General features: G+C 47.8%; 1 pseudogene across 1 annotated transcript in view; it reads left to right on the forward strand.

Moving 5' to 3' along the window:
* Positions 1-22,623, forward strand: part of LOC311188332 (class I histocompatibility antigen, Gogo-OKO alpha chain-like) — a 700,214-nt pseudogene that overhangs the window by 416,816 nt on the left and 260,775 nt on the right. The gene's annotated exons all lie outside the window — the stretch shown is intronic.

The raw sequence follows: 22,623 nt of genomic DNA on the forward strand, positions 1-22,623 counted from the left end.
TCACCTGCCTCCTTCAGGGAACACAAAACAATTGTTAATTTTGATTTTTACTTTATTATAATTAGTCTTTTTCCTGGTCCCTTATTTAGGTTTTCTAAATTCCTGCCATGAGTGAGACCATCTGGTATTTTTCTTTTTCTTTCTGGCTTATTTTGCTGAGCATGATCCCTTTCCAGCTCCATCCATGTTGCTGCAAATTGCATGAGTTTATCTTTTTGAATGCTGAGTAATATTCCATTGTGTATATGTACCACATCTTCTTGATCCAGTCATCTATTTTTGGGCATTTGGGTTGTTTCCATAAATCAACGAGCAACTATAAACCAGAGACACACTACAGCGGGCGAGGTGAGGAGGGAGTACAATCAAAATAAGGGGTGGTGGGAATTGTAAGGGGACTATAACCAAGATGAAAATGCATACATTGTGCAAAAATGAAAAATGATATAAAAACATATAAGATTAAAATAATAATAATAATAATAATAAATGCTACTTTAAAAACAATTGTTAAGCCCTTCAATAATAACAAATGGAGCAAGGTTACTCAGGAGCCTGATAAAAATCCTGCATTATTTCAGGCTAGACTTGCTGAGGCCATAAAAAATATATACTAATCTGGCCCCAGGGACTGTAAAAAATGAAGCCATTCTAGCAGCCCCTTCATTAGCCAGTCTTGCCCTGGATCAAGAGCCTCAAACCTCTTTCTCACACTTTTGGGTATAAACTTCAAGGCCAATAGTAACAGGGAGACCAGGCAGACTAAAAAAGGAGAGGAAGAAAGAATCAGTATGTTGGCAGCCATTGGCAGTACCGCCACCTTAAACACCCCACACCCCATGTGTGCCCAGGGTGCTCAGGACCTCACCCGCTTAAAGAGCCTGAAGCAACCAGGACATTTCAGCCACAAGTGTCCAAAGAGACCTCCCCAAGGCCATGCCTTCTGTGCCATCACACAGGGCTTTGGAAGAGGCTCTCTCTACAGAGGTCAGACTGGAGGACAAATGGACCATAAGCTGCCTCTGGCTGTGAAGACCCCAGTGCAGGAGGAAAAGACCTTCTCTAAAGGAGCCCAGAGGTGAGACAGGCTCCCCCACATACTATCTCTAAGGACAAGCCTCGGCTTGACTCCAATGAGCCCCGTGAGAAATCAGCTTTAATTCCGAATACATGGAAGATAAGATTTAGCACATCTGGAATCTATGTTACTTTCCTGGGGTACATTTCCCTCCACCCCACCCCCCATGGACCCTTGCCTGGACCCTAGGGAAGCCTGCAGTGTGCGCAGCTGCTGTGTTCTCTCCTCCAGGGTCCACATGCTACGCCTTTATCCTGGGCTTGAAGGATTTAACCGCATCTGTGAGATTGAAAGGTCAACCGAGGTTTGGGCAGTTTCTACTCCAACCGTGTCGATCTCCCTCTCAGCGGTTGCCTTGCTCCTGGCTTTTACCCCAAATTTCCAAATGTCTCTCCATAAAGTTCCACCCTCAATATCTCAATCCAGTAGGATTTTTGCTTTTGACAGCCTGAGCTTTGCGGGAATGGACAAGTCATCAGTGAAAGGTGGAAACTCACCGATTTCACCAGGATCACTCTGTCTCTTTCAAGGCAAAAATACCTCTTGGTGTTGTGGCTTGGTATTGTGGTATTGTGGCTTTTCTAGCAGTTTTCTTGAGGCCCCCACACCTGGGCACAGTTTGTATTCAGATTTGGTTTCAACCCTTCTGCTCTCTCAGGTTTGTATTTCCCCTGGAATGTCTGGCTGCTCTGCTCTGCCCCTGAGACACTGGGCTGCAGTGTCTGTGGGAGAGGAGAGCACCCTGGGGTGAGAAGGCTGCACATTGCTGTTTCTACTCATTGCAGGAGTTCTTCAAGATGAAATTTCTTCCCATATTTCTGCTGTGTTGGTTTATTTTTCTGGTTACTTCAAATATTTATTTTTATACTTTTGTTCAATTGTAATTATTTTCTGTCAAAGACTTGCTCAAACTATTGTTTTGTACTTTCACATATCGATTTTCAAAATGTATTTCATACAAGGTTGTTCATTTTTGTGCAGTTTCTTCCCTCAGGTGTAGTCCCCATAGCTCTCCCACCACCCCAGCATCTGGGAATGCTCACCATAGCCGTGTGCTCTTCCTTCCCCTGTTTTGAAGCCCTCCTTACCCTCCCCTGCTGTATGACTCTGGTCTATAGTCAGCTTGCAACTTTTGTCTTGTTCTTGATGTTTTGTTCAGTTTCTCTACATGCCACATGTAAGTGAAGCCATCCTACATTTATCTTTGTCCTTTCTACTTATTGTGCCTAGCATAATCCCTTCCAGTGTCTTCCCTTTTGCCTCAAATAACATGAGTTTGTCATTTTTGATTGCTGAGTAGTATTCACTTGCGCATATATACCACACCTTTTTTATCCATTCTTCTGCTTGGGGTATTTGGATTGTTTCCATATCTTGACCATTATAAATAATGATGCAACAAACATAGGAGTGCAGGTTTCCTTTTACATTAGTGTGTCCTGGGTATTAGTGTAAATTCCTAAGAGTGGAATTGCTGGATCATATGGCAGATCCATTTTTAGTGTTTGGAGGAAACTCCCCACAGCCTCCATAGTGGCTGCACCAGTTTATATTCCCACACTTGCTGAACCTCTCTACCCTGCCATCAGCAGTCCCACCTGACAGAGGATTTGGGGGAGAAGGTCACAGTCCATGATTTAATTGTGTGAAACTAATGTGCATCCAGGTCTTAGGATCCCTGCTTAAGTTCTCAAACTGACATGAGACTGGACCAGGGACTGGGAAGCACCAAACCCACTCAGGAACCACTGAGCGTGCACAGCCAGCATGACAATGGAGGACAATCCCTCTGGCCTCGCTAGTTTGGAGGCAGCACCTGCAGACTGAGGACGTCCCTGCATTATCTAAGTCACCAGAAATACAGTCAAGTTTGAAAGGAGCCCTGGAAGTGGTTAGCTCACATCTGAACTGTTTCTGCATTTGTCTCATCTTCCCCAAACCATGAAATCACATGTGTCTCATCAATCTGACAGATGCTTGTGGGCTCTGACAGTGAGAAGCCCCATTACTCATGGGTGCTGGGCCTCTTGAATAGGGATCCCTCCACCTCTGAGGAGCACAGGCATTTTGAGAAGTGACTGCATAATCCCATGGGTCAGGAGCCTAATGAATACTGTAGCACCAGGAAGGCACAGAGCAGTTTCTCTATGACCCAGACAGATGGGTAGAGGAGGAGTCTAGAGCCCTCAGCGGCTTCCTCAGGCTTTTACTGATCTTTCTACATCATTTGCAGTGAGGTGTGCAGGTGCAGGGCTGGCAGGGGAGCCTGGGGGCCAGAAAGCTGGTAGGTGTCCCAGCCTCTGGTGAATCTTTACTGTTTCTGGGCTCTCTGGCATTCTCTTGTGGTCTCTCGGCTGGTCTCTACTGCCCTCTGCTGCATGGTCCTCTGTGACGCTGCCTTTATATGCTCAGTCTCAGCTCAGGCACTCATGCATGCCTGCACCACATTCCAGGTGCCACCATCAGGCACACGTGTAAGCCCACAGGTGTGGATCACGGATGCTAATGGCAGGAGGGCGGGAAAAACCTGATCCCTCCCATTCACCCTACAATCTACCCCCTCAGGGTTTTCTCCGTACAATCTACACAATAGTTTCCCTCTGGTGAATATGAGCACTGCAGCCATGATCCACAAAAGTAAACAATACAACTGAATATAGGAATGCAACTAAGCCCAGGGAGGGCACCAACCAAGGGGCAACAAGACAAGATTATTGTCGTCAGCAGATGATCCACCAATTCTGCTGCCGAACGTTGCTGCAGACAGGACAGCTGATGAAGTTCTCTACCATTAAAGCAGACTCAGAGTCTAAATGATTTTGCAGCAAGGTAGGCGGGGGAGAGCCATCGAGAGCAGCTCTGCCTCTCACTCTCCAGCCCAAGCTTTATGGAAGATATGAACAAAGGATCAAGAAAATAGCACACAATTGTGTTTGTGCTTATACAGATCAATAAGGTACTGCTGAAAACAAGTTTCCCTGGTTAGCAGGGAACATGCACACACCCCAGCACGTCCTCAGAGAACAGGAGTCCGTTCCGGAGAGAAGGAATCAGTCATGGGAAGTTCCATTTATAGCACTTCTGATGTCCTGAAACTCCGTGTGCAGAGCAAGCAGGTGCTCTCCAAAAACTCCAGCTCCCTTTAAGGCAGCAGGCTCCAAACAGATCCTCCTTTTTGTTTCTAAAGCAGAGTAAGCATAACTAGTTTCGGTAAAACTTGTATGAATCTTTTGGTGTGGTGTTTTAAGTGATGCAGCAACTCTTGTATGAATGTGATAGAAGGGTCTGTTGCAACAGATCTGGAGTTCAACTGGAACCCAAGTGGCTACCAGCCATTTGAGTATTAAGAATGTGATAATTACCCAATATGTCCAGTTAATACATTGTTGCAGCTGTTAGATTGGGTCCTTCAGACCCCTCCGTGGTTCCCAGGTGAAGGTGTTTTGGATGTAGAACTTGGCAAAGAATTGGTGAAACTTTGAAAAGGCATCATGAACAAGGTATGAAAATCCCTACTGTAGATTTTTCAACATGGGTGTTGGTATGAACAGCTCTGGAACCCTTCTAGGAAACTTTAAAAAAGGAAACTAAACATAAACATGAGGTACCTGATATTTCTCAGCCTTTCACACCTTCAGCACCACTAAATGAAAGGGAAACTTGCTCTGAAAGTAAAATCCCTAGAAATACATGGTCCCACAATCATCCTTTACAGAAGGAATACGTTGTTGGTTCAACTTCCTTAGCCAAAGCAATGAAGGAACAAAAGACAATTTTTGCAGATGGCCCAAAAATGGCTTCTGTATTGATGACTTTTCCAGTATTAAAAAAAAAAAGGGCAAGTTGACCACCAGGCATATCAACAGGTCGCTTTAGCAGCAGGTAGAGATGGACAGAGCTTGCCTCAACCCAGAACACCGGATTGGTCTTTCGTGTGTATATTGCAGGAGCCCAGGCAGTTCCCTTGTTAGGCCCAGGCTAAAACTTTAATAATAAAACTCACATGTTCTTTATGGCCCAGTCCTCTGGATGGGCATCCCTGCATTGAAGTTAAACAGCTGCCCTTCTAAGTTGTCCATAAATTAAACCACTCTCCATTTCTCCAATCTCCGCCTCCCTTTACCACCTGAAGGAAACCAGGACCAGCATTAACAATGTTGTCCTTGGTCCTGGGATGTTTGTTTTTCCTAGTGGAATTGGTTACTTTCCCTTGGTTGTCCTTATCTCTGAAGCCTCCCTAAATTCTTCAGAGGTCCCTCCTGCACTGTCCCTAAAACTGCCTAATTTCTAGCTTGCCCTGTGTCTCATGATGATGAGCCAAATTCTGCCCCATTTTTACCCAACCTTAGATAATCCCCTCTTGGTCAGTTGCGACCCACGACTATAGAGGAGCTAGAGAACACACTTACCACACGCACCTTCCTAGAGGTTCAGGGTTTGTGACCCTGTTCAGATGCCACTGCTGCAGACAGGACAGCCGATGAAGTTCTCTGCCATTAACAAAGACTTAGAGTCCAAATGAATTTGCAGTGGGGGGAGCTGGGGAGAGCCATCGAGCAGCTCTGCCTCTCACTCTCCCAGCCCAAGCTTTTATTAAAGATACAAAGGAACAAGAAACCAGCACACAATTGTGTTTGTGCTTATACAGATGAATAAGTTACTGCTGGAACAAGCTTTCCTGGTTAGTGGGGATCATCCATACGCACCAGCATGTTCTCAGAGAACCGGAGTCAGTCATGGGAAGTTCTCTTTGCAGCACTTCTAATGTCCTGGAGCTCCGTGTGCAGAGTGAACAGGTGCTCTCCAAATACTCAGGCTCCCTTTCAGTCAGCAGGCTCCCAACAGAAGATGCTGCTTATGTGAGGGGGAACCACTCTTCACTCATAGCATCTGCCTTCATACTCCAGGAGCCATCAGCTTCCTGACCTTCTCTGAATGTGGTCTCAGCCTCAAGCCACACACCACACCCATCCCCAGGATGCGCTCATTCTGACACTGGTGACACAATCTATACTCTTTTGTGGGTAACCACAAATCCCCAGGGGTACTCACTGCTGTCACTCCAACACTTGGCCTTCATAGCCACCAGAGTGATACGCAGACCCCTGCACTAAGGCCCGCCCATTGCACATGCACATGGGTTGGGGATCCATGTATACAAGCTCCACATGCAACCTCTCTCGGGGCCACAGTTCTTTGGCTGTGGACTCCACCACAGCCACGTTCCCCACCCATCCCCCAAGGACGGTTCCTCAGCTCCTCCCCCTTATTCAAAACAAACAGGGCATTACCCACAGGTGATTTTAAGAGACCCCTTGTCTTCTTTAGCATCTTTTTGGCTACTTAACAACTGTTCAGGGCTTCCCAATCTTAGCACCTAAGATTGGAGTCTCCACACTGGATTTTGAAGGACACATTATAAAGTGAACCCCTTTATAAAGAAGTTTAAATGGGGTCTCCCTGGTGGCACAAAAGGTTAAGCCTCAGCACTATGAAGCAGTCCTCAGCCACTGCAGCACAAGTTTGATCCCCGGCCAGAGAGGTGACCCACATGGTGCAGCAGACTTCTTCTGTCTCTCCTGCTGCTCCCCTCAGCAGTGTATTTCAGTAGATCTGCCTGTTCTGCTCCCCACTCTGTCTCTGATGAATCCTATCACTCTCCACACCTCTGGCCTACACCCCAGCTCTTTTATGCATAAATAATTCTTTAAAAAAAAGAAGAAAGCTAAATGAACTAGAGTAAGACTTAATCTTTATGATATAACTTTCATGCCATGAAAATGGATTTCAGGACCAGTTCCCAAATCACAGGATTGCTGCAGGAGGCCTTGTTGCTCCAGCCAGATAGGATACTGACAAGCAGCAAAGAGAAAAGGCCTCACACCATGGGGCTGAAGATCTGGCATCCCTTTGCTTTTTGTTCTTGGTCATAGAGAGAGAAAAATTTATCAGAAAGTATATTAGGCAATAAATTATATGTATCAGCATATTGTAAGTAAATAGCATGAAAAATTGTTTGTTTAGAAATTAGTTGTTGGGCAGTTTGGCCCACTTGACAATGGGAGATGGTTTGTTGAACATGCCTGACAAGCATTGCAATGCAATAATTACAGTGGGTCCTTCTTTTGCCTTCTCTTGAAGTTTCTTGGGAAAGTTTTTAAAATAAAGCTATTTGAGTTAAGGAGTTTCTAGGTAAAGGAAGTTCTGATAGCTGAGTAGCAGCTGGCCCCTGGTGTGAAGGCCAAGAGAATAAGAAAAGTTCTTTCTTTTCTTAGGCTTTAGCTGATGGGAATGTTCTGGTGGCTATCAATTGTGTTGGGCTATTGTTTAGCTGAAACAATGAATTTCAGTGTAAGACTTAGTTTTTTATTAACCTTGAAGGTTGCCTTCTTGCTGAGAGCAGGGAAAAGGAAATGCACTAATTGTTTCTGCTTTGTTTCTATGCACATGATAATGTAATCCTACTGCTTGCAAAAAATGTATAAATAAAGAACCTGCTGAGCCTTTCCAGCAAAAGATACTAACACCTCACAAAGTGTGGGTGTCTTCTCATTCCCTTCCCCCCAGTCCCTAAGTTTCAGATCATTCGTATTCGCCAACGCCATCTCATCCTTTCAGAAACCCTGACACGACATTTTGCCGGAGGCTGGTCCCCGGCACAGGATCAGGGTTTACATTTTATTTATTTTTTTTAATTGTTTTTTGAAAGATTTATTTATTTAATTATACAAGTACTGGGCACAGTCAGAAGTGTGGGAGGGTGAGATGGTGAGATAATTCACCAGAGCCAGAGGGGAGAGCAGAGCAGGCAGACCAACGAAGTACACTGCTGAGGGGAGCAGTGGGCAGCAGGAGAGGTCTGCGTGCCATGTGGGACCCTCACCCGGTGGCCAGGGATTGAACTGTCACTGCAGAGGTTGCAGGCAGCTTCGCAACCCAGCGCTCAACCACTGCGCCACCGGGGAGGCCCAGGGTTTACATTTTAACAAGATGCTTCTTATTTGCGTAACTGCTAGACACCTGGAACTCATCTCAGAGAGAAGATTCTCAAGCTCTGTCCAGAGGTTCTGCATCTGGTTGGGGAGGTCCAGGAATCTGCATTATGACAATCATCCTAAATTTTCTGAAACCTCAGGCTTCAGAACCACTCTAGATGGTGCGGAATCTGGGTGAGATCTGTGTTTGGAAATGGATGAGGATTAGGACCTGGAACACCTGCCATGGATCTTACTTTCATCAGTGGGCAGATTCAGTGAGACCAGATGACACAGACCTTCCATCCTCATGAACCACACAGATGTGATGAGGGGAGGATGACACACCTGCCCCTACACTCATCCAATGTGGGACAAACATGATAGGAGCCCTGAGCTGGTAGTTAATTAACTGAGCAGGTTCTCATGAGAGGTCGTGGGAAAGCCATGTCCCTGCCAACATCATGGGCTCAGCTGTGCCCTGGTCCACAGAGGCCAAGGAATGGGGCTGTTTTTCCTGTGAAAGATCCTGAAAAAGAAAAATAATGGCCTGTTCTTCCTGCTCTAGTGAATGTCACCTGTCCTTTTTGAAATTCAAGGTCACCTCTGTTGTTGGGGATTTTCATACAGGATCAGTTTGGTTTCTGGGGTGTGAGAGTCCAGACCTGTCCTCTGGTGACCCTCACAGCCCAGAAGCCCTCCTCCTGCAGAGGAAGAGTCAGCCCTTTATTCTCAATGACTCTCCAGCCACCCCAGCTGCAGTGTCCTCCTATGACAGTGTCACTACAGCAGTGGGTCCCTGGCAGAGAGGGACCCTCACACCCAGCAGGAGGAGGTGAGTATCCAGCTCCTCTCTGGGGACTCTCAGCCTCTGCCCTCCCTCAGACATCAGGGGACGAGCAGGGATGGGGAGTCAGAGTCCCGGATGTGTCCAGGTTCTGCCATCATTGGCCCTGACGGTCTTTTCATTGATCACGCTCATGGGTATAGTTGAAAATGACTGTGAAGGTCTATTTACCTCAAATCCTAACACTTTCTGGAAGTCATGACTTACATACCATCACTTCTGTATTTAGTGTCACTTTCTCAGGACTGAGCAGAGAAAGAAGCTGTCAGGTGGGTGCAGGACATCACACCCTGCAGCGGGACAGTCACCAGTTCCAATTTCTGGTCATGTTGAAACAGCACAAAGGTGGGGGACAAGTCACTGTTTCTGGTCCTCACTCATGCATTCACAATTGCAAGACAGCTGTCAGGTTCAAGGTGCAACAACAGGGTCTGTTAAAGAGACACTGCAAAAAAGGGAGGAGTGTCTAAGGCCATAAATGACCATCTGTCCTACCTCAGATAGTGTCTACAGTGTCCAGCTGTCCAAACAAATGCTACTCAGGTTTGGTGGTGCTGGCCCTTCAATGAGAGCATGGAGCTCATAGATAAACAGTGGACAAGATGGAGGTGATCACAGTGGCAGCTGGAGGTGATCCCAGGTGGGGCTGCTCAGGTGACACAGCAGCAACCACAACAAAGTCCAAAGGCCAGGAGGACAGCACCAGACACTGGACTGGACAGTGCCAGATGTAACAGCACCAAGCGATGGTGCCAGAGGATCAGAAGTGGTGGACAGCCTCAAAGGCGGCCAGCTACAGGCCAGCAGTGCTGGTGAGCAGACAATGGTGCAAGAGATGCAAGTGTCACAGCTCATAGAGCTGCCACTGTGCCAACAGCAAATGGCCTTAGAGATGTTGGGCATAAGCCAACTCCTTTAGAAGCACAAGGGACAGGCCAATGATGCTCTCTGCAGGCGATGTTAAAGGCGGGGCTGTAGGCATGTGCAAAGTTCAGTGCTGCGGGGGGCCTTGGTGCCCCAGCCAGATAAGACACTGGCAAGCAGCGAAGCTAAAGCGCCTCACACCGTGGGGTTGAAGATTTAACATCCCTTTATTTTTTGCTCTTGGTCATAAAAAGAGAAAAAATTATCAGAAAGTACATTAGGCAATAAATTATATGCGTCAGTATACTGCAAATAAACGGCACGGAAAATTATCTGTTTAGAAAATTAGTTATTAAACAATTTGGCCCACTTGACAGTGGGAGACAATTTATTGTATATATCTGACAAGCAATCCAGCATAACAATTATAGTAAATCCTTCTTTTGCTTTTTCAGAATTTCCTTTTTTTTTTTTAAGAAATTTCTTAGGAAAGTTTTTAAATGAAGTTAACTGTGTTAAGGCGTTTCTAGGTGGAAAAAGTTCTGATAGCTGAGAAGCAGCTGGTCTCCGGCTGACGGCCATGTGAATAGAAGAGTCTTTTGATGCTTAGGCTTTAACTGATATGGGTGTACTGGCGGCTATCCACTGTCTTAGGTAATTGTCTAGCTGAAATAATAAGTTTTATTGTTAGGTTTGGTTTTTTTATCTATTAACCTTGAAGGCTACCCTCTAGCTGAGACCCGTAGGAGCCAGTAGTCCATGGGAATAGGATACACTAATTGTTTCTGCTTTGCACATGATGATGTAATTTTTCTGATTACTGAAAATGAATAAATGAAGACCTGCTGAGTCTCTCGGCAGAAGAATATACTTGCACCCCATCCAGTGTCAGTGTCTCCTTTATCCCCTTCCTTTCGGCCCCTTACAGGTCGCCTAGGCCATCTCATCCTTTCAGGAAACCCTAACACGACATTTTGCCAGAGGCTGGTCCCTGGCAGTTCAGGTCTCAGCAAAGGTCTCAAAGGCATCAATATATGAGGTCTCAAAGTCTGTGGAGGTCTGAGCAGGTCTTTCTAGGAGTACTGATGAATCAGATCTGCAGCCTCTAATCAACTAACACAGACTGGCTTGTATCCTCTTCAGGGTCCCAGCCATTTAAGTTGAATTGGTCCTTTTGATAATCCCAGCTGTTTGAGTGGTACCAGTCAAGCTCCAATCGGATTGGTCCATTTATGGCCCTGAATGGTCTCAAAAACCTTGAATGGCACCTGTGAGAGCTTGAATCTCATTGGTCTATTGGGAGCTTGAACTTGATTGGTCTGTTTACAGTCCTGGCACTGTAATCATAAGTGAAACTCCTGCCAGTGTGTCAGATACGTGAGGTCAGGTAGTCTTACCCTGCAGTGCAGGCTGCTGCCACTCAGAGTCCATCAGATGGGCCCTCAGGCTTCAAACAGTAAGGTCCCCTCTTCCCACAGCATCAGGGATTACAGTAGGAGTGGGCTTCAGCAGGGCCAGATGCTCACCTGAGCACCCAGGCATCCCTCAATCACAGCCTACCAGGCCAGATTCCCACCTGTCACAGCACAGCCCAGGTCAGCACTGCCAGAGCTCAGGGATGTCCATAGGCTACATGTTGAGCTTGGGGCCTGGCACTCCATGCACCTCTCTCCCCGTGGCTTGTGTCAAACCTTGCTGCTAAAGTGGCCTCAGCAAAGCCATTCATACCCCACTGTTCGCACCTGGTGGCAGGGATCTTAATTTATGTAGCTACTGGAAAATGACACTGGCCAATTCTGCCCCCAGAGGACAATCTGCCCCCAGAGGACAAACCCACTGGGCCTGCTGTCCACTCTTGGGTGCTCCTGGCAGCATGGACAGCAAGTGGCCCCGCTGTGGGTCTGGGAGTGACTCGGCCGTGACAGGCCTGGCAGAAGCTGTGGCCACAGGAGGTGCTCCCTGGGCCCCTGTCTCCAGGCAGAAACTGCAGGTCCCCTCTGCCAGGAGGGTCCAGTTGTGGCCCCGAGTTCATGACTGTCCTGCAAGGTAGGTGAGGAAGGGGAACAAAAGGAGGGCAGAGGAGACGCTGAGGGAGGAGGTGACCACACTTGCCTTGGTCAGGCCACAGGAGCCTCCTCTGTGCCCCGCACACTCTCACCCTCTCCAGTCTCTGTTCCCCATGGCGCCCCAGGCATTTCTCAACATGGACCCTCACCTGCCTTCTCTGCTGCCCACACCAGGCAGGGAGGGCTCACAGGACCTGGCATCACCTCCACTTTCTCCTCCACCCACTTTCCCTGCAGCCAGGAGGGCACATGTGCTGAGCGCCCACGATGTGCCAGGCCCTGAGCTGAGACTCACAGGCATCATCTCCCCACCCTCACTGCGTCCCTAATCTCACCACACACAGGTGAGGAAACTGAGGCTCTGGTGTTCAGTCCCTGTGCAGGTCCCACCCTCGTGCTGGGGAGATGGGCTGGAGTCCAGGTCCAGGCCCACACCCCTCAGCACCCACTGCAGCGGCTCCAGCTCCAGTCTGTGCCCAGCCCGGACACCCCACGCCCAACACCCAGGACCCTCACCCTGTCTCCTCAGGGTGACTCGCCTCTCTGTCACCTCCTGCTCCCCTGGGCTCAGATCACCAGTCACCTCCTCAGGTGGGAGGCCCAGCAGCTCCCAGGTCAGGGCCCCTCGCTATGTGGTGCCCGGGCCCGTCTCCGGCTGAATTCTGAGTTACAGACACACAGAGTCCCGGGACGGCTCACTCTGTGCCCCAGTGCCTGACGGATGGCACCCCAAATATAGGTCATTTTGTTATAGGGCAGGGAGAGGGGCAGCCCAGACCCCACAAACCTGCATGTTCTAAATAGGTTCTGCCATCCGCCGCATCAACACCAAAACATATGAGACTTTAATGGGAAGGAACTTTAATACAATTAGTAAACAATACAGGAAAGGCAAAGAATCTAGTTTCTAAATCAAGCACCCAAAGTTATCCGTCCCCTCGTGGGTAAAACTCCATCCAAATGGGATTGGCCCAGAGCAAGGCCCCAAAGCCTGCCACAAGTCTAAAGCATCTTCCAGTGGGGACCCACAGAAAAGGGTCAGAAACAACCAGACAAGCCTGGAAGGAAAAGAACAAAATCAAAATCAAGATAAAAGCTGCCATTGTCACCTCCCCACGGGTCTCTCACCCACATCTCTGTCACCCAGTCCACGACCAAAAGGCAAGTGCAATTTCTTCATGTGTCTCTCGGCTCCATGCGCCTCCTCCGGGTCTCCTTCTGGCTCCATCCTGCTTCCTTCCTTCCTCAGTCTCCTCTGCAGCTTCTTCTCTCCCTGCTCAGCTACACCTTCCCTTGGGTGGGGCAGGGAACCTGGAACCTCCCCCTTTCCTGGGGACCACCCTGTTACAATTTGAGTTAAGAAATTGACAGTTACACAAATAGCAGCTCAGGAGGGCTCTTGTTTCTGGCATGACTGTTAGGACATCTCCATCAAACACATACTGAAAACAATATCTATGGGTGGCATTTATCCTCCTTAAGAACACAAAGATTTCAGATATCTCATGCGCTATTATGTGAAGATTTATATTTATTCTGTTTACACACAGAGGTCAGAACCTGGTCATGTCTGCAGCAGTCTCAGGCCCAGCCTCTGTCATCACCTCCTCTCTCCCCTAGTCTCCCTCCATCACAAGAGCAACATCACGAGGAATTTTTAAATTCATCTTAATCACATATGGCTGCCTGGGCAGGAAGTGGGCGCCCGTCACTAAGAGGACCCAACCCTCTCTCTGGATGTTTCCAGTGGATGTGACCACACTGAGGCCTCAGCCTCCTCAGCTCGGAGACCCTTCCTCACTGCAGCTGCCACAGCAGGGGGACCTGAGGCAAATTTCTTTTTGTTTGTTTGTTTATTTCATTTTTGCCTTTTTGTCCTGCTTTTATGGTTTGCTTGGGTCAACATTTTCTCCCTTTCCCTCAATCTTCTATTTCACATCATTATAACGACAAAAAAAAAAAATAGAACATTTACAGTAAAAATGAAAACACTTACCTCCAATCCTGGTGGCTACTGTGGTGACAACACTCTTTTTCTGCCTCCTCTTCCAGTGAGGACCAGGACAGTCATCCTGAGCACAGGGTGAGGCAGGGAGGGAGGGAGGTGGGGGAACCAGCCTGGGATTATCTGAGATCCTCTCCCTGCTGCACAGGGAGGGTGACCCTGGGGAGATGGGAGAACCCCAGAAATGAAAAACAATAATTTCACCCACTCTAGCATTTTTCCTTCCTCCAGGAGCTGAGGCTGACCCTGTCCCATCTCTCCCTCCCTTCCTGGACTGTGGACAAAGGCTCAGCTCAGGAACTGGGGTGACCTGGGCTAATCCTGCCCCTGGGCCAGGCCAGCAGGACACACACTCCTCCCTCCCCCTGTGGGACTCCCTCCAGCTCTGGTCTAGAGAGAAAGTAGCTGCAGCCCACGGAAGCAGTGACCTCCTGGGAAACAGAGATGCTGCCAGGCTGGAGCTCCCTGACTCCAAAGGAGATGAGGCTGGAGTGAGCATTAGAGGAGGAGAGAGGGAGCTGTTGGGGGGGGACTGCCCACCCTGAGCCCAGCAGTTCCCACCCAGGCTCTTTAAATCTAACATGAGACTAGTCCCAAACCCCTCCTGTCTCCAGATCCTCTGCTGCCTCAAGTCCTGCTCCAAACCTACTCCTCCATGGAACTGTACTATTGGGGTGTTGCCTGACATTCTTCACTGTGGGATCTGAATTCATTTATTCTGGAGCTTGATGTGCAATTGTCCTCCCTGTCTCTCCTCTTCCATACACACACAAGCATACACACACACACACGCGCACACACACGCACACACACACTCCCCTCTCCTTGGGAACCAGACCCTCAGTCAGCACTGGGGTTACTCTGACCCTCTGTCTCTGGTCCCCTCAGAGGTGCCCTCTCTGCAGTGTCTCTACTCAGCAGGGTCTGAGCAGCCCCAGGAGTCCCTGCACCTCCTGCCTCTGCCCTTGTGGGAAACCAGCCCCTCATCCTGCATGACAGTGTGGAGATGAAGGCAAAGTCCTCAGGTCAGTGATTGATGAAGAGGACAAGGTATTTTTTTTTTCTTGGTTTAAAATAGTTTTTTTACACCCTCGCCAACATTTGTTGTTGCTAGGTTTTTTTTTAATATGTGCCATTCTCACTGGTGTAAGATGGTATCTCATGGTAGTTTTGATTTGCATTTCCCTGATTACAAGTGATGTTGAACATTTTTTCACATGTGCAAACTCATCCAACCACTATGGAGAGCTGTGTGGAGATTTCTGGACCTACTAAACATAGAGCTTCCATATGATCCAGCAATTCCACTCCTAGGTATTTACCCAAAGGACACAGAAACATCAATTCCAAAGAGCACCTGCACCCCTATGTTTATAGCAGCACTGTTTACAATAGTTAAGCTTTGGAAACAGCCCAAATGCCCAAAAATAGATGATTGGATCAAGAAGATGTGGTACATATACACCATGGAATATTACTCAGCATTCAAAAAAGATAAACACATGCAATTTGCAGCAACATGGATGGCGCTGGAAGGGATCATGCTCAGCGAAATGAGCCAAAAAGAAAAAGAAAAATACTGGATGGTCTCACTCATAGCAGGAATCTAGAAAACTTAAATAAGGGACCAGGAAAATGAATATAAGAAAGTGAAAATCAAGATCAACAAAAAAACTATGAACCAGAGACACTTTTTGGGGGGTGGGGGGGCGGGAGTGGAGGGATTGGGGTCAGAATGGGGGGGTTGCAATTGTATGGGGAATATAAAAATAAAATTTATTATTTTAAAAAAATAGATTTTTTATTACTGTCTTCTTTGTGGTAGCACGCGTTTACACACTGCACATGACTCAAAGTCAGAGACTCACCTCCTCAGATGCAGGTTCCCTCACCCCCCACCTCCAATGCACCCAGAGTCCTCCACTGTGTTCTTCTGGACCTTTTTACTCCTTTTGCTTCCCAACCTCAACCCCCTCTGGTAGCCTAGTTCTGCAGCCAGGCTCAAGGACTTGGTCAGGTTTTCTCTGCTTCTTCGCTGGGTTTCTGTATATTACACATATGAGTCATGTCATCTGGTGTTTGTGGTTCTCCTGATTTATTTCACTTAGAATACTTTTACCCATTTCCATTCATGTTGTAAATTGAAGATTTCCTGCACTTGCCACAAGAGTGCCCATAATCTATTTTAAGCACATAGATTGTTTCCATAATTTGGTGATTGTCAATATTGTTGCAATGAACACAAGAGTGCACATAGCCCTTGAAATGACCTTTTGCATTCTTTGGATAAATCCCAAGGAGTGAATGCTGGGCTCTCTGGCAAATCTATGTTTAATATTTTGAGGAGACTCCATATTGTTTTCTGCAGGGTCTGGACCAGTTCCCACAATAGTGTATGAAGGTTCCTTTCCCCCCACACCCTTGCCGACACTTGTTGTCTCTGGTCTTTTTAATATGAGCCCCTCACAGTGGGAGGTGGTGTCTCATTGTGGTTCTGATCTGCATCCCCTGATGACGTGTGATGGGGGCATTTTCCATGTGCCTGTGGCCATCTGCATCTTCTTTGGAGAAGTGTCCACTTAGCTCCTCTCCCCATTTTTGATTGGATTGTTTTCTGTTGTTGAGTTATATGTATTATTCGTACCTCTTGGATGTATGATATGCAAATTATTTCTCCCACTCCACAGGGTGTCTTTACATGTAAGGACAGTTTCCTTCGCTGGGCAGGAGCTTGCAGTTTGATGTGTATCCACTGGTCTGTCTTTGCTTCTGTTTCCTTGGAGCACAGAAGATACTGAGGGCAGTGAGTCTACTGTGTAGGACACACTATGGTGTCCATGTCATTGTGTATTTGTCTACAACCCACAGCACAGACACCACCAAGAGTGACCCCAATGTGCAGCCACGAGCCATGAGAGGTGATGATGATCGGGTTCATCATGTGGTTCGTCATGTGACAGATGTGCCGCTCTGGGCTTAGCATGTGACTAGGACATGATGCAGTTGAAGGGTTTTTAGTAGGATTTAACTTTGAAAATATTATTTTCTGAGCACAGAAGAAAATTTTATACTGAAGAATTTACATAGCTAAATGAATAAATCTCCTTCCCACAGGAGCCCTCCAGTGAGCCAGGTCACCTGCTCAAAACCAGTTAGCAAGTTACCATTTCTCTTTCCAGAAAAATATATCTATGCCTATATCTAATCACTAGTGTATACTATTGTATAAGTACAAGAGTGTCAGACACAGAGTGGAAGAAATGATTACAAATCAGATCATGTATCTGATAAAGGACTTGTATCTAGAATTGATATTATAAATGAAATCTTAGATCTCAACAATAAGAAATAAATGATCCAATGCAAACAATGGACAAAAGACTTCACCAATGAAGAGACACAGATACCAAATAACTGTGATGTTCAATTATCAAAGGTTATTAGGAAAAGATAGACTAGAAACAATAGTGATACCACTACATGCTTATATAGGTGAAAGTCCCCCAAAATGTGCAACCCCAAGTGCTGACTGCAGCAACAGGACCCCTCGTCACCACTGGCAGGATAGGATGACCTAGCCGCTAGGGGGGATCTGACACTTCTTTTAAAGCCAAATAGAGAACAACCATACAGCCCAGTGAGCACTGTCCCTGCTATTTACCCGACCAATCTGAAAACTTGTATTTGCAAAACAACAAAGAAACCAAACCAAAAAAAAAAAAAAATCCCTGCATGGAAGTAAATGTTTATAGCAGAATCCCCTTCTAAGTGTGAGCTGCCCATAGTGACTTCCTTCCAAAGACAACAATAACTTAAGAAAAGAAAAATAAAAGTGAACATTTGTACACTTGATGTGCTGATGGAGAACGGCCTCAAATGGAGGCCTGTGTGCCTGAGCAGCTCTGCTCACAGGTGTCATCGGAAGAGGAAAGTTTGAGAAACTGTCAGCCAGAGGAACTGTGCTTGGAACTTCATGTGGTGTCCTGGGAGGGATGTCGGACCATGAATGGAGCATTAGGACAATTAATGGCATCCAAATACAATGCAGAGTTTAGTGAAAGTGCATCAGTATTGCTTCCTTAGCTGCTCAAATGCACTGTGGTCACGTGAGATGTTAATTTGGAAATGATGTGGGTTTAAAGGAACTCTACTACCTTTGCCATGTTTCTGTAAATCTAACAACATTTTTTAAAATGTTGTTAGAATTAAATTTTAAAATAACATTTTAAAAAATAGCCCTCAACGAAGTTCTAGGTTGAAGAAGGGGAAATGATGAAGTTTCCCGTTTTCCCAGGTATTGCATTCAAGGGACTGGAAAGAGGGCTTCTTGGAGAAAAGCTGTAAATATCCCACACAGGGCAGGCTCCGGAGTCTCCTCTCCTCTGAGCCCTGCTGCTCTGACTCCTCACAGAGCATCTCACCCCAGGACGCCACCCTCCAGCACCCCCAACTCTGCCCACCTCAGCCCCCGCCCCGTCCTGGCGGCTCCACCAGAATCCGGAGCAGCGCGGCAGCGCCCCCGTGTGGCCACAGGGCTGAGCACAGGAGCCCAGAGCTGCCCTTTCTCCTGCTCAGCCAGGCCCTCCCCAGGCTCCCTGGGCCCCCAGCGGCAGGACAGGGATCTGCCACAAGGGGGCGCCCAAGTCCAGTGTCAGTTTAAGTGTCCTTAATTTTAGTCTCCGTGGACATGACAGCTGGTTCCTAGGTTCTGGGCAAATCCCCAAATATATAGGTCCCCTCAGAATCTTGGGATGGAAACTTAGATCCCAGGGTCCCTGTAATTTGTTTCTGCTTCTGCTTCCAAGGACGAAAGCCCCTCCTCCTGGGATTCACCTCACATTCTCCATCCTTGATTAGGGGGGGGCCTAGGAGAACCCCCAGGGCCCTGCTCTTTTCCTCTGCAGAGGATGGAAATGGGGACTTTAGGAGACAGAGGTGGAAAGGGGTGCAGGGGGAGCCAGAGAGGACCGGGCAGGGAAGGGGCATCACGGGGGACACTGTGAGGGGAAGGTCTGTGTGGGTGACACGGGCTCTCACTGGGGGACTGGAGCGTCTGTCTCCCCTGGGGGATGCAGCAGTGCTGGCCTGTAACTTCCCAGGGAATTACCCACATCTGGGGCCTTGCCTGTCCATGCAGGGCTGGTGTCACCCCCACACACTCACATGCTGGTGATGGAGAGGACTGTAACAGGCTACCCAAGGGAGGATCAGGGTTCCCTGCCCCAGCCAAGGAGGATGGAGCTGAGCAGGGAGAAGCATCTGGAGAGGAGGCTGAGGAGGAAGGAAGCAGGATGGAGCCAGAAGGAGACCTGGGGGAGGCACATGGGGCAGAGACACGTGAAGAAGCTGCACTTGCTTCTTGGCCTTGGACTGGGTGACACAGACGTGGGTGAGAAATCCATGTGGAGGTGACAATGGCAGCTTCTATCTTGATTTTGCTGTTTTCCTTCCAGACTTGTCAGCCCCGTCCACCCTTTTCCATGGGTCCCCGTCAGGAGGGTCTTTAGACTGTGACAGGCTTTCAGGCTCTGATTGGGCCAAGCCTGTTTGGCTGATCATTTACTGACGAGGGGATGGTGACTTTGGTGCTTGATTTGGAAACTTTATTCTTTCCTTTTCTTTGTTGCACACTAATTGTATTTAAGTTCCTTTCCATTAAAGGTCTTACATGTTTTGTATCTTACATGTTTTGTATCTCTCTGCCATCAAGGCAGAGAGATAAGTTGTTAAGGAGGGAGATAAATAGTTAAGGATAGTCCCTGTCCTTATCGAGAACTTCCCTCCTCAGGTCCCGAATGCTGGGGTGTCAGGGAGATTCAGGGAGCCAAGAGGAGGGCAGAGCAAGGCCTGTGCCACCCTGGAGGACCAGTCCTGGGGGCTGATTCTGAGGCTCCAGGGCCCCACTCCCTGCAGGTGGGTCAGAGTCAGCCCTGCTCACAGCTCCAGGCTGCTGACAGCCCCTCTGTGCTGTGATTCTGAAGATACTGCTCTGGAGACAGTGTGAAAAATAAATGAACAGCAAAATTAAATGGAATCTGAAAACAGTAAAATAATTTTCTAAAATCACGTTTATTTTGAAGGACACTTCAGGGGATGTGGAATTCTCGTCTGACATCTCATTGCTATCAAGACTTGACTGTCATGTGAGCTGCTCTGGTCTCCACTGTTTCTTGTGAGAAAACAGCCACCGATCACTTTATCGCCTTAATTTTTTTAATGGTTTGTAACAAATCACTTCATCCTTTGCAGCTAACACAAAGATCTGGCATCTGGCACAATCTTTGAGTGGGAGGCAGCACGAGGGGCCTCACTCAGAGGCTCCAGCTCCAGGTCCCATGAGGCTGCGATGGGGACGAGATGTTGACGGATCTGAACGGCCATGATCAATGTGAAAGGACCTGCCTCAGAGCTCATACGTGTGGCTCCTGGAGAAAATCCTCAGTTCCTTGTGGCGACCCCTTAGCTGAATGTCCACCATATGCAGGGAGTCACCCCAGAGAGGGACCAGGAGGGGAGCCGGGGCGGGAAGTCTCAGCCCCTGTGAGCCTGACTCTGTTACGTGGCGCGTCCCTTCTGCTTCATTCTCCTCACGAGGAAGAGCCAGCAAGTCAGACACACTCACAGGGGGAACTGTCTCTCCTCCTGTGTATCCCAGAATGGGTGGAAAATTAAAAACCAACACAGAAGACCTTCTGGACACTCATTATTTCCATTCTGCCTACATGAAAAATAAGCTGCCTCCCACCCAAGGCCCCTAAAAAGTCTCTTCCATCACAGAAGCAGTGTGACGTCAGCATCTCATCGCATGACTCAGGACCACGGAGAGGAGGCGCCATGAGAGCATCTGTGCAGTGAAACCATCTGTGCTCAGCTCCTCGTGGGCTGAGGCAGTTTCCTGCCCCACGAGCCCTGGATGTGGATACAGTGGAGGACAGTCACAGGCCAACTTGTAGACCCATTTGTTAATGTTTTTAAAGCAAATTTATTGAGATATAACTTTTGACCATCAAGTCACTTGTTGAAGGCTCAACTCTCATGTCCTTTTGGTAAGTACAGAGCAGGGCAACCCTCCCATACTCTACCTTGAGAACATCTCCATCACCATAACAACCTTGTTTCCTGAGCCTGGACCATGGGCACCACCCCCCACTTTCCCCTCCCCAGCCCTGGGCAGCCAGGAGCCCACACTCTGCCTCTGGGGATGGCAGGGGGAACTTCTCTCTAAACACATCCCAGGCGACTCTGCTGACACAGACCTGCAGTCAGGCATTTGGGGTCCCCCAGCCCAATGCATGCTGGTGCCCAGGAACATGCTCCACAGGGTGTTAAGGTCACAGAGAAACACATGACCCCACCCAGGAGGCCCTGCAGCCTGGCATGTGTGAGGAGAGAAGGCTGAAGTAGCTGCCTCAGAGGGGCCCAAGGGCAGAGCGAGGGAGGTTACTTCCTCAGTAGGAAGGGGACATGGGAGCTGGGCCTTGAAAGCCAGATGTGGGCACAGGAACAGAAGTGACTCAGGGAGCTAATGAAAGGCCGACTACATGACCTCAGCAGTGACTTTCTCCATATGACCTTGGAGATCCCTCCCCAGCACTCTGTGAATTGGGAATTGATACTGTCCTGACACCCCTCCCTCATACCCTTTCAGAAACAAGGATATGGAGACTGGGGGGTTATGGCAGTACCCAGGTCTGAACCCCAGTCACCAGGCTAATGTCTGGGCCTCCTGTCCAACACCATCCTGCAAACTGACCAGGGGGCCTATAAGGTCAGGACCCTGGAGCTGTCACCACCCTCTCCAGATACCACACATTTCTTGGTTGGATTTGACTACGGACAAAAGCACAGTAGTAAGTCATCATGTCATCACCCTTTATGTAAATGAATTGAACTCACCAAAGAAAAAGACACAGAGGCCTCCTCTGGTGGCGCAGCACTTGAGCACTGGGCTGCAGGCTGCCTGCAGCCTCTGCAGCGCCAGTTCGTTCCCCGGCTGCCAGCAAGGGTCCCACATCGCGCGATAGACCTCTCCTGCTGCACCCGCTGCTCCCCTCAGCAGTGTATTTTGTCAGTCTGCCTATTCTGTTCCCCACTCGGGCTCTGGTGAATTCTCTCACCCTCCCATGCTTCTGACTGTTCTCAGTGCTTGGATAAATAAATAAATAATCTTAAAAAGAAAAAGATACAGAGTGACTGGTTGTACCAAAAAACAAAACCCAACTTTATGCTGTCTCCAGGAGACAGGATCAAAAATGTTCATGGGAAAAGAAAACAAAAACCAAGAAAATGGGGCACCCCCAAGAGGCCATAAAATATAAACTTCCAGCTACAAAAGGTAACAGGAGACAGGGATGACCATCATCTGATTAAGGAATCCTATATCAGAAGACATAACACTCATCAATACACATGTACCAAACAAAGGAGCAACAAAATATATAAGGTAACTATTAACAAATCTGAAAACAGATATTGGCAGCAACATAACACTGGTAAAGGAATTAAACACCTCACTTTCATCAAAGACACATCACCTGACAGAAAATCAGAAAGGAAACTGTTGCTCTAGGTGAGGCATTACACCCCAAGGGTTAAATAGATATCTACAGGGCACTCCACTCCACAGTCTTCTCAAGTGTACAGGGAACAGTCTCCAGAATAAACCACTTGTTGGGTCACAGAACAAGTGTCAATAAATTCATAATGACTGAGCACACAACCAAATGACTATTGGGTTAAGGAGGAAATCAAACAAGAAAATTAAAAATACCTTGAGACAAATGACAACC

The sequence above is a fragment of the Talpa europaea genome, assembly GCF_964194135.1.
Source record: "Talpa europaea genome assembly, chromosome: 2".
Classification (NCBI taxonomy): Eukaryota; Metazoa; Chordata; class Mammalia; order Eulipotyphla; family Talpidae; genus Talpa; species Talpa europaea.